The following is a 17,945-nucleotide window of genomic DNA, read 5'->3' as shown; positions in this document are numbered from 1 at the left end:
ACTCAGTCATATACATAGATTTTCACTTGCAACTTGCTTTAACATGTTTAACAGTGCATGAAATGTTGTCTAAAACAAAAAGAAAATGCTTTTTAGTGGCTGGAACTGGTTTTATCACATTCTGAATTGAACGTTGAAAATGAGCTTTTCAGAGCCAGCAGAGGTCAAAATAAGCAGTAATGCAAACTCAGTCAGAGACAAAGATTTTCACTTGCAACTTGCTTTAACATATTTAACAGTGCATGAAATGTTGTCTAAAACAAAAAGAAAATGCTTTTTAGTGGCTGGATCTGGTTTTATCACATTCTGAATTGAACGTTGAAAATGAGCTTTTCAGAGCCAGCAGAGGTCAAAATAAGCAGTAATGCAAACTCAGTCATAGACATAGATTTTCACTTGCAACTTGCTTTAACATGTTTAACAGTGCATGAAATGTTATCTAAAACAAAAAGAATAATGCATTTTAGTGGCTGGAACTGGTTTTATCACATTCTGAATTGAACGTTGAAAATGAGCTTTTCAGAGCCAGCAGAGGTCAAAATAAGCAGTAATGCAAACTCAGTCAGAGACATAGATTTTCACTTGCAACTTGCTTTAACATGTTTAACAGTGCATGAAATGTCTAAAACAAAAAGATAATGCTTTTTAGTGGCTGGAACTGGTTTTATCACATTCTGAATTGAACGTTGAAAATGAGCTTTTCAGAGCCAGCAGAGGTCAAAATAAGCAGTAATGCAAACTCAGTCATAGACATAGATTTTCACTTGCAACTTGCTTTAACATATTTAACAGTGCATGAAATGTTGTCTAAAACAAAAAGCTAATGCTTTTTAGTGGCTGGAACTGGTTTTATCACATTCTAAATTGAACGTTGAAAATGAGCTTTTCAGAGCCAGCAGAGGTCAAAATAAGCAGTAATGCAAACTCAGTCATAGACATAGATTTTCACTTGCAACTTGCTTTAACATGTTTAACAGTGCATGAAATGTTGTCTAAAACAAAAAGAAAATGCTTTTTAGTGGCTGGAACTGGTTTTATCACATTCTGAATTGAACGATGAAAATGAGCTTTTCAGAGCCAGCAGAGGTCAAAATAAGCAGTAATGCAAACTCAGTCAGAGACATAGATTTTCACTTGCAACTTGCTTTAACATGTTTAACAGTGCATGAAATGTTGTCTAAAACAAAAAGAAAATGCTTTTTAGTGGCTGGATCTGGTTTTATCACATTCTGAATTGAACGTTGAAAATGAGCTTTTCAGAGCCAGCAGAGGTCAAAATAAGCAGTAATGCAAACTCAGTCATAGACATAGATTTTCACTTGCAACTTGCTTTAACATGTTTAACAGTGCATGAAATGTTATCTAAAACAAAAAGAATAATGCATTTTAGTGGCTGGATCTGGTTTTATCACTTTCTGAATTCAACGTTGAAAATGAGCTGTTCTCAGCCAGCAGAGGTCAAAATAAGCAGTAATGCAAACTCAGTCATAGACATAGATTTTCACTTGCAACTTGCTTTAACATATTTAACAGTGCATGAAATGTTGTCTAAAACAAAAAGAAAATGCTTTTTAGTGGCTGGATCTGGTTTTATCACATTCTGAATTGAACGTTGAAAATGAGCTTTTCAGAGCCAGCAGAGGTCAAAATAAGCAGTAATGCAAACTCAGTCAGAGACATAGATTTTCACTTGCAACTTGCTTTAACATGTTTAACAGTGCATGAAATGTCTAAAACAAAAAGATAATGCTTTTTAGTGGCTGGAACTGGTTTTATCACATTCTGAATTGAACGTTGAAAATGAGCTTTTCAGAGCCAGCAGAGGTCAAAATAAGCAGTAATGCAAACTCAGTCAGAGACATAGATTTTCACTTGCAACTTGCTTTAACATGTTTAACAGTGCATGAAATGTTGTCTAAAACAAAAAGATAATGCTTTTTAGTGGCTGGAACTGGTTTTATCACATTCTGAATTGAACGTTGAAAATGAGCTTTTTAGAGCCAGCAGAGGTCAAAATAAGCAGTAATGCAAACTCAGTCATAGACATAGATTTTCACTTGCAACTTGCTTTAACATGTTTAACAGTGCATGAAATGTTGTCTAAAACAAAAAGAAAATGCTTTTTAGTGGCTGGAACTGGTTTTATCACATTCTGAATTGAACGTTGAAAATGAGCTTTTCAGAGCCAGCAGAGGTCAAAATAAGCAGTAATGCAAACTCAGTCAGAGACATAGATTTTCACTTGCAACTTGCTTTAACATGTTTAACAGTGCATGAAATGTTGTCTAAAACAAAAACATAATGCTTTTTAGTGGCTGGAACTGGTTTTATCACATTCTGAATTGAACGTTGAAAATGAGCTTTTCAGAGCCAGCAGAGGTCAAAATAAGCAGTAATGCAAACTCAGTCATAGACATAGATTTTCACTTGCAACTTGCTTTAACATGTTTAACAGTGCATGAAATGTTGTCTAAAACAAAAAGAAAATGCTTTTTAGTGGCTGGAACTGGTTTTATCACATTCTGAATTGAACGTTGAAAATGAGCTTTTCAGAGCCAGCAGAGGTCAAAATAAGCAGTAATGCAAACTCAGTCAGAGACAAAGATTTTCACTTGCAACTTGCTTTAACATATTTAACAGTGCATGAAATGTTGTCTAAAACAAAAAGAAAATGCTTTTTAGTGGCTGGAACTGGTTTTATCACATTCTGAATTGAACGTTGAAAATGAGCTTTTCAGAGCCAGCAGAGGTCAAAATAAGCAGTAATGCAAACTCAGTCATAGACATAGAGTTTCACTTGCAACTTTCTTAAACATATTTAACAGTGCATGAAATGTTGTCTAAAACAAAAAGATAATGCTTTTTAGTGGCTGGAACTGGTTTTATCACATTCTGAATTGAACGTTGAAAATGAGCTTTTCAGAGCCAGCAGAGGTCAAAATAAGCAGTAATGCAAACTCAGTCAGAGACATAGATTTTCACTTGCAACTTGCTTTAACATGTTTAACAGTGCATGAAATGTTGTCTAAAACAAAAACATAATGCTTTTTAGTGGCTGGAACTGGTTTTATCACATTCTGAATTGAACGTTGAAAATGAGCTTTTCAGAGCCAGCAGAGGTCAAAATAAAGCAGTAATGCAAACTCAGTCATAGACATAGATTTTCACTTGCAACTTGCTTTAACATGTTTAACAGTGCATGAAATGTTGTCTAAAACAAAAAGAAAATGCTTTTTAGTGGCTGGAACTGGTTTTATCACATTCTGAATTGAACGTTGAAAATGAGCTTTTCAGAGCCAGCAGAGGTCAAAATAAACAGTAATGCAAACTCAGTCATAGACATAGATTTTCACTTGCAACTTGCTTTATCATGTTTAACAGTGCATGAAATGTTATCTAAAACAAAAAGAATAATGCATTTTAGTGGCTGGATCTGGTTTTATCACTTTCTGAATTCAACGTTGAAAATGAGCTTTTCAGAGCCAGCAGAGGTCAAAATAAGCAGTAATGCAAACTCAGTCATAGACATAGATTTTCACTTGCAACTTGCTTTAACATGTTTAACAGTGCATGAAATGTTGTCTAAAACAAAAAGATAATGCTTTTTAGTGGCTGGAACTGGTTTTATCACATTCTGAATTGAACGATGAAAATGAGCTTTTCAGAGCCAGCAGAGGTCAAAATAAGCAGTAATGCAAACTCAGTCAGAGACATAGATTTTCACTTGCAACTTGCTTTAACATGTTTAACAGTGCATGAAATGTTGTCTAAAACAAAAAGAAAATGCTTTTTAGTGGCTGGATCTGGTTTTATCACATTCTGAATTGAACGTTGAAAATGAGCTTTTCAGAGCCAGCAGAGGTCAAAATAAGCAGTAATGCAAACTCAGTCATAGACATAGATTTTCACTTGCAACTTGCTTTAACATGTTTAACAGTGCATGAAATGTTATCTAAAACAAAAAGAATAATGCATTTTAGTGGCTGGATCTGGTTTTATCACTTTCTGAATTCAACGTTGAAAATGAGCTGTTCTCAGCCAGCAGAGGTCAAAATAAGCAGTAATGCAAACTCAGTCATAGACATAGATTTTCACTTGCAACTTGCTTTAACATATTTAACAGTGCATGAAATGTTGTCTAAAACAAAAAGAAAATGCTTTTTAGTGGCTGGATCTGGTTTTATCACATTCTGAATTGAACGTTGAAAATGAGCTTTTCAGAGCCAGCAGAGGTCAAAATAAGCAGTAATGCAAACTCAGTCAGAGACATAGATTTTCACTTGCAACTTGCTTTAACATGTTTAACAGTGCATGAAATGTCTAAAACAAAAAGATAATGCTTTTTAGTGGCTGGAACTGGTTTTATCACATTCTGAATTGAACGTTGAAAATGAGCTTTTCAGAGCCAGCAGAGGTCAAAATAAGCAGTAATGCAAACTCAGTCAGAGACATAGATTTTCACTTGCAACTTGCTTTAACATGTTTAACAGTGCATGAAATGTTGTCTAAAACAAAAAGATAATGCTTTTTAGTGGCTGGAACTGGTTTTATCACATTCTGAATTGAACGTTGAAAATGAGCTTTTTAGAGCCAGCAGAGGTCAAAATAAGCAGTAATGCAAACTCAGTCATAGACATAGATTTTCATTTGCAACTTGCTTTAACATGTTTAACAGTGCATGAAATGTTGTCTAAAACAAAAAGAAAATGCTTTTTAGTGGCTGGAACTGGTTTTATCACATTCTGAATTGAACGTTGAAAATGAGCTTTTCAGAGCCAGCAGAGGTCAAAATAAGCAGTAATGCAAACTCAGTCAGAGACAAAGAATTTCACTTGCAACTTGCTTTAACATGTTTAACAGTGCATGAAATGTTGTCTAAAACAAAAAGAAAATGCTTTTTAGTGGCTGGATCTGGTTTTATCACATTCTGAATTGAACGTTGAAAATGAGCTTTTCAGAGCCAGCAGAGGTCAAAATAAGCAGTAATGCAAACTCAGTCATAGACATAGATTTTCACTTGCAACTTGCTTTAACATGTTTAACAGTGCATGAAATGTTATCTAAAACAAAAAGAATAATGCATTTTAGTGGCTGGATCTGGTTTTATCACTTTCTGAATTCAACGTTGAAAATGAGCTTTTCAGAGCCAGCAGAGGTCAAAATAAGCAGTAAATCAAACTCAGTCATAGACATAGATTTTCACTTGCAACTTGCTTTAACATGTTTAACAGTGCATGAAATGTTGTCTAAAACAAAAAGAAAATGCTTTTTAGTGGCTGGAACTGGTTTTATCACATTCTGAATTGAACGTTGAAAATGAGCTTTTCAGAGCCAGCAGAGGTCAAAATAAGCAGTGATGCAAACTCAGTCATAGACATAGATTTTCCCTTGCAACTTGCTTTAACATATTTAACAGTGCATGAAATGTTGTCTAAAACAAAAGATAATGCTTTTTAGTGGCTGGAACTGGTTTTATCACATTCTGAATTGAACGTTGAAAATGAGCTTTTCAGAGCCAGCAGAGGTCAAAATAAGCAGTAATGCAAACTCAGTCAGAGACATAGATTTTCACTTGCAACTTGCTTTAACATGTTTAGCAGTGCATGAAATGTTGTCTAAAACAAAAACATAATGCTTTTTAGTGGCTGGAACTGGTTTTATCACATTCTGAATTGAACGTTGAAAATTAGCTTTTCAGAGCCAGCAGAAGTCAAAATAAAGCAGTAATGCAAACTCAGTCATAGACATAGATTTTCACTTGCAACTTGCTTTAACATGTTTAACAGTGCATGAAATGTTGTCTAAAACAAAAAGAAAATGCTTTTTAGTGGCTGGAACTGGTTTTATCACATTCTGAATTGAACGTTGAAAATGAGCTTTTCAGAGCCAGCAGAGGTCAAAATAAACAGTAATGCAAACTCAGTCATAGACATAGATTTTCACTTGCAACTTGCTTTATCATGTTTAACAGTGCATGAAATGTTATCTAAAACAAAAAGAATAATGCATTTTAGTGGCTGGATCTGGTTTTATCACTTTCTGAATTCAACGTTGAAAATGAGCTTTTCAGAGCCAGCAGAGGTCAAAATAAGCAGTAATGCAAACTCAGTCATAGACATAGATTTTCACTTGCAACTTTCTTAAACATATTTAACAGTGCATGAAATGTTGTCTAAAACAAAAAGCTAATGCTTTTTAGTGGCTGGAACTGGTTTTATCACATTCTGAATTGAACGTTGAAAATGAGCTTTTCAGAGCCAGCAGAGGTCAAAATAAGCAGTAATGCAAACTCAGTCATAGACATAGATTTTCACTTGCAACTTGCTTTAACATGTTTAACAGTGCATGAAATGTTGTCTAAAACAAAAAGATAATGCTTTTTAGTGGCTGGAACTGGTTTTATCACATTCTGAATTGAACGTTGAAAATGAGCTTTTCAGAGCCAGCAGAGGTCAAAATAAGCAGTAATGCAAACTCAGTCATAGACATAGATTTTCACTTGCAACTTGCTTTAACATGTTTAACAGTGCATGAAATGTTATCTAAAACAAAAAGAATAATGCATTTTAGTGGCTGGATCTGGTTTTATCACTTTCTGAATTGAACGTTGAAAATGAGCTTTTCAGAGCCAGCAGAGGTCAAAATAAGCAGTAATGCAAACTCAGTCATAGACATAGATTTTCACTTGCAACTTGCTTTAACATGTTTAACAGTGCATGAAATGTTGTCTAAAAAAAAAAGAAAATGCTTTTTAGTGGCTGGAACTGGTTTTATCACATTCTGAATTGAACGTTGAAAATGAGCTTTTCAGAGTCAGCAGAGGTCAAAATAAGCAGTGATGCAAACTCAGTCATATACATAGATTTTCACTTGCAACTTGCTTTAACATGTTTAACAGTGCATGAAATGTTGTCTAAAACAAAAAGAAAATGCTTTTTAGTGGCTGGAACTGGTTTTATCACATTCTGAATTGAACGTTGAAAATGAGCTTTTCAGAGCCAGCAGAGGTCAAAATAAGCAGTAATGCAAACTCAGTCAGAGACAAAGATTTTCACTTGCAACTTGCTTTAACATATTTAACAGTGCATGAAATGTTGTCTAAAACAAAAAGAAAATGCTTTTTAGTGGCTGGATCTGGTTTTATCACATTCTGAATTGAACGTTGAAAATGAGCTTTTCAGAGCCAGCAGAGGTCAAAATAAGCAGTAATGCAAACTCAGTCATAGACATAGATTTTCACTTGCAACTTGCTTTAACATGTTTAACAGTGCATGAAATGTTATCTAAAACAAAAAGAATAATGCATTTTAGTGGCTGGAACTGGTTTTATCACATTCTGAATTGAACGTTGAAAATGAGCTTTTCAGAGCCAGCAGAGGTCAAAATAAGCAGTAATGCAAACTCAGTCATAGACATAGATTTTCACTTGCAACTTGCTTTAACATGTTTAACAGTGCATGAAATGTTATCTAAAACAAAAAGAATAATGCATTTTAGTGGCTGGATCTGGTTTTATCACTTTCTGAATTCAACGTTGAAAATGAGCTTTTCAGAGCCAGCAGAGGTCAAAATAAGCAGTAAATCAAACTCAGTCATAGACATAGATTTTCACTTGCAACTTGCTTTAACATGTTTAACAGTGCATGAAATGTTGTCTAAAACAAAAAGAAAATGCTTTTTAGTGGCTGGAACTGGTTTTATCACATTCTGAATTGAACGTTGAAAATGAGCTTTTCAGAGCCAGCAGAGGTCAAAATAAGCAGTGATGCAAACTCAGTCATAGACATAGATTTTCCCTTGCAACTTGCTTTAACATATTTAACAGTGCATGAAATGTTGTCTAAAACAAAAGATAATGCTTTTTAGTGGCTGGAACTGGTTTTATCACATTCTGAATTGAACGTTGAAAATGAGCTTTTCAGAGCCAGCAGAGGTCAAAATAAGCAGTAATGCAAACTCAGTCAGAGACATAGATTTTCACTTGCAACTTGCTTTAACATGTTTAGCAGTGCATGAAATGTTGTCTAAAACAAAAACATAATGCTTTTTAGTGGCTGGAACTGGTTTTATCACATTCTGAATTGAACGTTGAAAATGAGCTTTTCAGAGCCAGCAGAAGTCAAAATAAAGCAGTAATGCAAACTCAGTCATAGACATAGATTTTCACTTGCAACTTGCTTTAACATGTTTAACAGTGCATGAAATGTTGTCTAAAACAAAAAGAAAATGCTTTTTAGTGGCTGGAACTGGTTTTATCACATTCTGAATTGAACGTTGAAAATGAGCTTTTCAGAGCCAGCAGAGGTCAAAATAAACAGTAATGCAAACTCAGTCATAGACATAGATTTTCACTTGCAACTTGCTTTATCATGTTTAACAGTGCATGAAATGTTATCTAAAACAAAAAGAATAATGCATTTTAGTGGCTGGATCTGGTTTTATCACTTTCTGAATTCAACGTTGAAAATGAGCTTTTCAGAGCCAGCAGAGGTCAAAATAAGCAGTAATGCAAACTCAGTCATAGACATAGATTTTCACTTGCAACTTTCTTAAACATATTTAACAGTGCATGAAATGTTGTCTAAAACAAAAAGCTAATGCTTTTTAGTGGCTGGAACTGGTTTTATCACATTCTGAATTGAACGTTGAAAATGAGCTTTTCAGAGCCAGCAGAGGTCAAAATAAGCAGTAATGCAAACTCAGTCATAGACATAGATTTTCACTTGCAACTTGCTTTAACATGTTTAACAGTGCATGAAATGTTGTCTAAAACAAAAAGATAATGCTTTTTAGTGGCTGGAACTGGTTTTATCACATTCTGAATTGAACGTTGAAAATGAGCTTTTCAGAGCCAGCAGAGGTCAAAATAAGCAGTAATGCAAACTCAGTCATAGACATAGATTTTCACTTGCAACTTGCTTTAACATGTTTAACAGTGCATGAAATGTTATCTAAAACAAAAAGAATAATGCATTTTAGTGGCTGGATCTGGTTTTATCACTTTCTGAATTGAACGTTGAAAATGAGCTTTTCAGAGCCAGCAGAGGTCAAAATAAGCAGTAATGCAAACTCAGTCATAGACATAGATTTTCACTTGCAACTTGCTTTAACATGTTTAACAGTGCATGAAATGTTGTCTAAAACAAAAAGAAAATGCTTTTTAGTGGCTGGAACTGGTTTTATCACATTCTGAATTGAACGTTGAAAATGAGCTTTTCAGAGTCAGCAGAGGTCAAAATAAGCAGTGATGCAAACTCAGTCATATACATAGATTTTCACTTGCAACTTGCTTTAACATGTTTAACAGTGCATGAAATGTTGTCTAAAACAAAAAGAAAATGCTTTTTAGTGGCTGGAACTGGTTTTATCACATTCTGAATTGAACGTTGAAAATGAGCTTTTCAGAGCCAGCAGAGGTCAAAATAAGCAGTAATGCAAACTCAGTCAGAGACAAAGATTTTCACTTGCAACTTGCTTTAACATATTTAACAGTGCATGAAATGTTGTCTAAAACAAAAAGAAAATGCTTTTTAGTGGCTGGATCTGGTTTTATCACATTCTGAATTGAACGTTGAAAATGAGCTTTTCAGAGCCAGCAGAGGTCAAAATAAGCAGTAATGCAAACTCAGTCATAGACATAGATTTTCACTTGCAACTTGCTTTAACATGTTTAACAGTGCATGAAATGTTATCTAAAACAAAAAGAATAATGCATTTTAGTGGCTGGAACTGGTTTTATCACATTCTGAATTGAACGTTGAAAATGAGCTTTTCAGAGCCAGCAGAGGTCAAAATAAGCAGTAATGCAAACTCAGTCAGAGACATAGATTTTCACTTGCAACTTGCTTTAACATGTTTAACAGTGCATGAAATGTCTAAAACAAAAAGATAATGCTTTTTAGTGGCTGGAACTGGTTTTATCACATTCTGAATTGAACGTTGAAAATGAGCTTTTCAGAGCCAGCAGAGGTCAAAATAAGCAGTAATGCAAACTCAGTCATAGACATAGATTTTCACTTGCAACTTGCTTTAACATATTTAACAGTGCATGAAATGTTGTCTAAAACAAAAAGCTAATGCTTTTTAGTGGCTGGAACTGGTTTTATCACATTCTAAATTGAACGTTGAAAATGAGCTTTTCAGAGCCAGCAGAGGTCAAAATAAGCAGTAATGCAAACTCAGTCATAGACATAGATTTTCACTTGCAACTTGCTTTAACATGTTTAACAGTGCATGAAATGTTGTCTAAAACAAAAAGAAAATGCTTTTTAGTGGCTGGAACTGGTTTTATCACATTCTGAATTGAACGATAAAAATGAGCTTTTCAGAGCCAGCAGAGGTCAAAATAAGCAGTAATGCAAACTCAGTCAGAGACATAGATTTTCACTTGCAACTTGCTTTAACATGTTTAACAGTGCATGAAATGTTGTCTAAAACAAAAAGAAAATGCTTTTTAGTGGCTGGATCTGGTTTTATCACATTCTGAATTGAACGTTGAAAATGAGCTTTTCAGAGCCAGCAGAGGTCAAAATAAGCAGTAATGCAAACTCAGTCATAGACATAGATTTTCACTTGCAACTTGCTTTAACATGTTTAACAGTGCATGAAATGTTATCTAAAACAAAAAGAATAATGCATTTTAGTGGCTGGATCTGGTTTTATCACTTTCTGAATTCAACGTTGAAAATGAGCTGTTCTCAGCCAGCAGAGGTCAAAATAAGCAGTAATGCAAACTCAGTCATAGACATAGATTTTCACTTGCAACTTGCTTTAACATATTTAACAGTGCATGAAATGTTGTCTAAAACAAAAAGAAAATGCTTTTTAGTGGCTGGATCTGGTTTTATCACATTCTGAATTGAACGTTGAAAATGAGCTTTTCAGAGCCAGCAGAGGTCAAAATAAGCAGTAATGCAAACTCAGTCAGAGACATAGATTTTCACTTGCAACTTGCTTTAACATGTTTAACAGTGCATGAAATGTCTAAAACAAAAAGATAATGCTTTTTAGTGGCTGGAACTGGTTTTATCACATTCTGAATTGAACGTTGAAAATGAGCTTTTCAGAGCCAGCAGAGGTCAAAATAAGCAGTAATGCAAACTCAGTCAGAGACATAGATTTTCACTTGCAACTTGCTTTAACATGTTTAACAGTGCATGAAATGTTGTCTAAAACAAAAAGATAATGCTTTTTAGTGGCTGGAACTGGTTTTATCACATTCTGAATTGAACGTTGAAAATGAGCTTTTTAGAGCCAGCAGAGGTCAAAATAAGCAGTAATGCAAACTCAGTCATAGACATAGATTTTCACTTGCAACTTGCTTTAACATGTTTAACAGTGCATGAAATGTTGTCTAAAACAAAAAGAAAATGCTTTTTAGTGGCTGGAACTGGTTTTATCACATTCTGAATTGAACGTTGAAAATGAGCTTTTCAGAGCCAGCAGAGGTCAAAATAAGCAGTAATGCAAACTCAGTCAGAGACATAGATTTTCACTTGCAACTTGCTTTAACATGTTTAACAGTGCATGAAATGTTGTCTAAAACAAAAAGATAATGCTTTTTAGTGGCTGGAACTGGTTTTATCACATTCTGAATTGAACGTTGAAAATGAGCTTTTTAGAGCCAGCAGAGGTCAAAATAAGCAGTAATGCAAACTCAGTCATAGACATAGATTTTCACTTGCAACTTGCTTTAACATGTTTAACAGTGCATGAAATGTTGTCTAAAACAAAAAGAAAATGCTTTTTAGTGGCTGGAACTGGTTTTATCACATTCTGAATTGAACGTTGAAAATGAGCTTTTCAGAGCCAGCAGAGGTCAAAATAAGCAGTAATGCAAACTCAGTCAGAGACAAAGAATTTCACTTGCAACTTGCTTTAACATGTTTAACAGTGCATGAAATGTTGTCTAAAACAAAAAGAAAATGCTTTTTAGTGGCTGGATCTGGTTTTATCACATTCTGAATTGAACGTTGAAAATGAGCTTTTCAGAGCCAGCAGAGGTCAAAATAAGCAATAAATCAAACTCAGTCATAGACATAGATTTTCACTTGCAACTTGCTTTAACATGTTTAACAGTGCATGAAATGTTGTCTAAAACAAAAAGAAAATGCTTTTTAGTGGCTGGAACTGGTTTTATCACATTCTGAATTGAACGTTGAAAATGAGCTTTTCAGAGCCAGCAGAGGTCAAAATAAGCAGTGATGCAAACTCAGTCATAGACATAGATTTTCACTTGCAACTTGCTTTAACATATTTAACAGTGCATGAAATGTTGTCTAAAACAAAAGATAATGCTTTTTAGTGGCTGGAACTGGTTTTATCACATTCTGAATTGAACGTTGAAAATGAGCTTTTCAGAGCCAGCAGAGGTCAAAATAAGCAGTAATGCAAACTCAGTCAGAGACATAGATTTTCACTTGCAACTTGCTTTAACATGTTTAGCAGTGCATGAAATGTTGTCTAAAACAAAAACATAATGCTTTTTAGTGGCTGGAACTGGTTTTATCACATTCTGAATTGAACGTTGAAAATGAGCTTTTCAGAGCCAGCAGAAGTCAAAATAAAGCAGTAATGCAAACTCAGTCATAGACATAGATTTTCACTTGCAACTTGCTTTAACATGTTTAACAGTGCATGAAATGTTGTCTAAAACAAAAAGAAAATGCTTTTTAGTGGCTGGAACTGGTTTTATCACATTCTGAATTGAACGTTGAAAATGAGCTTTTCAGAGCCAGCAGAGGTCAAAATAAACAGTAATGCAAACTCAGTCATAGACATAGATTTTCACTTGCAACTTGCTTTATCATGTTTAACAGTGCATGAAATGTTATCTAAAACAAAAAGAATAATGCATTTTAGTGGCTGGATCTGGTTTTATCACTTTCTGAATTCAACGTTGAAAATGAGCTTTTCAGAGCCAGCAGAGGTCAAAATAAGCAGTAATGCAAACTCAGTCAGAGACAAAGATTTTCACTTGCAACTTGCTTTAACATATTTAACAGTGCATGAAATGTTGTCTAAAACAAAAAGAATGATGCATTTTAGTAGCTGGATCTGGTTTTATCACATTCTGTGATGGACGTTGAAAATGAGCTTTTCAGAGCCAGCAGAGGTCAAAATAAGCAGTAATGCAAACTCAGTCAGAGACATAGATTTTCACTTGCAACTTTCTTAAACATATTTAACAGTGCATGAAATGTTGTCTAAAACAAAAAGAAAATGCTTTTTAGTGGCTGGAACTGGTTTTATCACATTCTGAATTGAACGTTGAAAATGAGCTTTTCAGAGCCAGCAGAGGTCAAAATAAGCAGTAATGCAAACTCAGTCAGAGACAAAGATTTTCACTTGCAACTTGCTTTAACATGTTTAACAGTGCATGAAATGTTGTCTAAAACAAAAAGAAAATGCTTTTTAGTGGCTGGAACTGGTTTTATCATATTCTGAATTGAACGTTGAAAATGAGCTTTTCAGAGCCAGCAGAGGTCAAAATAAGCAGTAATGCAAACTCAGTCAGAGACATAGATTTTCACTTGCAACTTGCTTTAACATGTTTAACAGTGCATGAAATGTTATCTTAAACAAAAAGAATAATGCATTTTAGTGGCTGGAACTGGTTTTATCACATTCTGAATTGAACGTTGAAAATTAGCTTTTCAGAGCCAGCAGAGGTCAAAATAAGCAGTAATGCAAACTCAGTCAGAGACATAGATTTTCACTTGCAACTTGCTTTAACATGCTTAACAGTGCATGAAATGTTGTCTAAAACAAAAACATAATGCTTTTTAGTGGCTGGAACTGGTTTTATCACATTCTGAATTGAACGTTGAAAATGAGCTTTTCAGAGCCAGCAGAGGTCAAAATAAGCAGTAATGCAAACTCAGTCATAGACATAGATTTTCACTTGCAACTTGCTTTAACATGTTTAACAGTGCATGAAATGTTGTCTAAAACAAAAAGAAAATGCTTTTTAGTGGCTGGAACTGGTTTTATCACATTCTGAATTGAACGTTGAAAATGAGCTTTTCAGAGCCAGCAGAGGTCAAAATAAGCAGTAATGCAAACTCAGTCAGAGACAAAGATTTTCACTTGCAACTTGCTTTAACATGTTTAACAGTGCATGAAATGTTGTCTAAAACAAAAAGAAAATGCTTTTTAGTGGCTGGAACTGGTTTTATCATATTCTGAATTGAACGTTGAAAATGAGCTTTTCAGAGCCAGCAGAGGTCAAAATAAGCAGTAATGCAAACTCAGTCAGAGACATAGATTTTCACTTGCAACTTGCTTTAACATGTTTAACAGTGCATGAAATGTTATCTTAAACAAAAAGAATAATGCATTTTAGTGGCTGGAACTGGTTTTATCACATTCTGAATTGAACGTTGAAAATGAGCTTTTCAGAGCCAGCAGAGGTCAAAATAAGCAGTAATGCAAACTCAGTCAGAGACATAGATTTTCACTTGCAACTTGCTTTAACATGTTTAACAGTGCATGAAATGTTGTCTAAAACAAAAACATAATGCTTTTTAGTGGCTGGAACTGGTTTTATCACATTCTGAATTGAACGTTGAAAATGAGCTTTTCAGAGCCAGCAGAGGTCAAAATAAGCAGTAATGCAAACTCAGTCATAGACATAGATTTTCACTTGCAACTTGCTTTAACATGTTTAACAGTGCATGAAATGTTGTCTAAAACAAAAAGAAAATGCTTTTTAGTGGCTGGAACTGGTTTTATCACATTCTGAATTGAACGTTGAAAATGAGCTTTTCAGAGCCAGCAGAGGTCAAAATAAGCAGTAATGCAAACTCAGTCAGAGACAAAGATTTTCACTTGCAACTTGCTTTAACATATTTAACAGTGCATGAAATGTTGTCTAAAACAAAAAGATAATGCTTTTTAGTGGCTGGAACTGGTTTTATCACATTCTGAATTGAACGTTGAAAATGAGCTTTTCAGAGCCAGCAGAGGTCAAAATAAGCAGTAATGCAAACTCAGTCAGAGACATAGATTTTCACTTGCAACTTGCTTTAACATGTTTACCAGTGCATGAAATGTTATCTTAAACAAAAAGAATAATGCATTTTAGTGGCTGGAACTGGTTTTATCACATTCTGAATTGAACGTTGAAAATGAGCTTTTCAGAGCCAGCAGAGGTCAAAATAAGCAGTAATGCAAACTCAGTCAGAGACATAGATTTTCACTTGCAACTTGCTTTAACATGTTTAACAGTGCATGAAATGTTGTCTAAAACAAAAACATAATGCTTTTTAGTGGCTGGAACTGGTTTTATCACATTCTGAATTGAACGTTGAAAATGAGCTTTTCAGAGCCAGCAGAGGTCAAAATAAGCAGTAATGCAAACTCAGTCATAGACATAGATTTTCACTTGCAACTTGCTTTAACATGTTTAACAGTGCATGAAATGTTGTCTAAAACAAAAAGAAAATGCTTTTTAGTGGCTGGAACTGGTTTTATCACATTCTGAATTGAACGTTGAAAATGAGCTTTTCAGAGCCAGCAGAGGTCAAAATAAGCAGTAATGCAAACTCAGTCAGAGACAAAGATTTTCACTTGCAACTTGCTTTAACATGTTTAACAGTGCATGAAATGTTGTCTAAAACAAAAAGAAAATGCTTTTTAGTGGCTGGAACTGGTTTTATCACATTCTGAATTGAACGTTGAAAATGAGCTTTTCAGAGCCAGCAGAGGTCAAAATAAGCAGTAATGCAAACTCAGTCAGAGACAAAGATTTTCACTTGCAACTTGCTTTAACATATTTAACAGTGCATGAAATGTTGTCTAAAACAAAAAGAATGATGCATTTTAGTAGCTGGATCTGGTTTTATCACATTCTGTGATGGACGTTGAAAATGAGCTTTTCAGAGCCAGCAGAGGTCAAAATAAGCAGTAATGCAAACTCAGTCAGAGACATAGATTTTCACTTGCAACTTTCTTAAACATATTTAACAGTGCATGAAATGTTGTCTAAAACAAAAAGAAAATGCTTTTTAGTGGCTGGAACTGGTTTTATCACATTCTGAATTGAACGTTGAAAATGAGCTTTTCAGAGCCAGCAGAGGTCAAAATAAGCAGTAATGCAAACTCAGTCAGAGACAAAGATTTTCACTTGCAACTTGCTTTAACATGTTTAACAGTGCATGAAATGTTGTCTAAAACAAAAAGAAAATGCTTTTTAGTGGCTGGAACTGGTTTTATCATATTCTGAATTGAACGTTGAAAATGAGCTTTTCAGAGCCAGCAGAGGTCAAAATAAGCAGTAATGCAAACTCAGTCAGAGACATAGATTTTCACTTGCAACTTGCTTTAACATGTTTAACAGTGCATGAAATGTTATCTTAAACAAAAAGAATAATGCATTTTAGTGGCTGGAACTGGTTTTATCACATTCTGAATTGAACGTTGAAAATTAGCTTTTCAGAGCCAGCAGAGGTCAAAATAAGCAGTAATGCAAACTCAGTCAGAGACATAGATTTTCACTTGCAACTTGCTTTAACATGTTTAACAGTGCATGAAATGTTGTCTAAAACAAAAACATAATGCTTTTTAGTGGCTGGAACTGGTTTTATCACATTCTGAATTGAACGTTGAAAATGAGCTTTTCAGAGCCAGCAGAGGTCAAAATAAGCAGTAATGCAAACTCAGTCATAGACATAGATTTTCACTTGCAACTTGCTTTAACATGTTTAACAGTGCATGAAATGTTGTCTAAAACAAAAAGAAAATGCTTTTTAGTGGCTGGAACTGGTTTTATCACATTCTGAATTGAACGTTGAAAATGAGCTTTTCAGAGCCAGCAGAGGTCAAAATAAGCAGTAATGCAAACTCAGTCAGAGACAAAGATTTTCACTTGCAACTTGCTTTAACATGTTTAACAGTGCATGAAATGTTGTCTAAAACAAAAAGAAAATGCTTTTTAGTGGCTGGAACTGGTTTTATCATATTCTGAATTGAACGTTGAAAATGAGCTTTTCAGAGCCAGCAGAGGTCAAAATAAGCAGTAATGCAAACTCAGTCAGAGACATAGATTTTCACTTGCAACTTGCTTTAACATGTTTAACAGTGCATGAAATGTTATCTTAAACAAAAAGAATAATGCATTTTAGTGGCTGGAACTGGTTTTATCACATTCTGAATTGAACGTTGAAAATGAGCTTTTCAGAGCCAGCAGAGGTCAAAATAAGCAGTAATGCAAACTCAGTCAGAGACATAGATTTTCACTTGCAACTTGCTTTAACATGTTTAACAGTGCATGAAATGTTGTCTAAAACAAAAACATAATGCTTTTTAGTGGCTGGAACTGGTTTTATCACATTCTGAATTGAACGTTGAAAATGAGCTTTTCAGAGCCAGCAGAGGTCAAAATAAGCAGTAATGCAAACTCAGTCATAGACATAGATTTTCACTTGCAACTTGCTTTAACATGTTTAACAGTGCATGAAATGTTGTCTAAAACAAAAAGAAAATGCTTTTTAGTGGCTGGAACTGGTTTTATCACATTCTGAATTGAACGTTGAAAATGAGCTTTTCAGAGCCAGCAGAGGTCAAAATAAGCAGTAATGCAAACTCAGTCAGAGACAAAGATTTTCACTTGCAACTTGCTTTAACATATTTAACAGTGCATGAAATGTTGTCTAAAACAAAAAGATAATGCTTTTTAGTGGCTGGAACTGGTTTTATCACATTCTGAATTGAACGTTGAAAATGAGCTTTTCAGAGCCAGCAGAGGTCAAAATAAGCAGTAATGCAAACTCAGTCAGAGACATAGATTTTCACTTGCAACTTGCTTTAACATGTTTAACAGTGCATGAAATGTTGTCTAAAACAAAAACATAATGCTTTTTAGTGGCTGGAACTGGTTTTATCACATTCTGAATTGAACGTTGAAAATGAGCTTTTCAGAGCCAGCAGAGGTCAAAATAAGCAGT

Source organism: Danio rerio, chromosome 16 (assembly GCF_052040795.2).
Source record: "Danio rerio strain M-AB ecotype USA chromosome 16, GRCz13ab, whole genome shotgun sequence".
Taxonomy (NCBI): domain Eukaryota; kingdom Metazoa; phylum Chordata; class Actinopteri; order Cypriniformes; family Danionidae; genus Danio; species Danio rerio.
The sequence above is the reverse complement of the archived record's forward strand: the minus strand, read 5'-3'. Positions refer to the sequence as shown.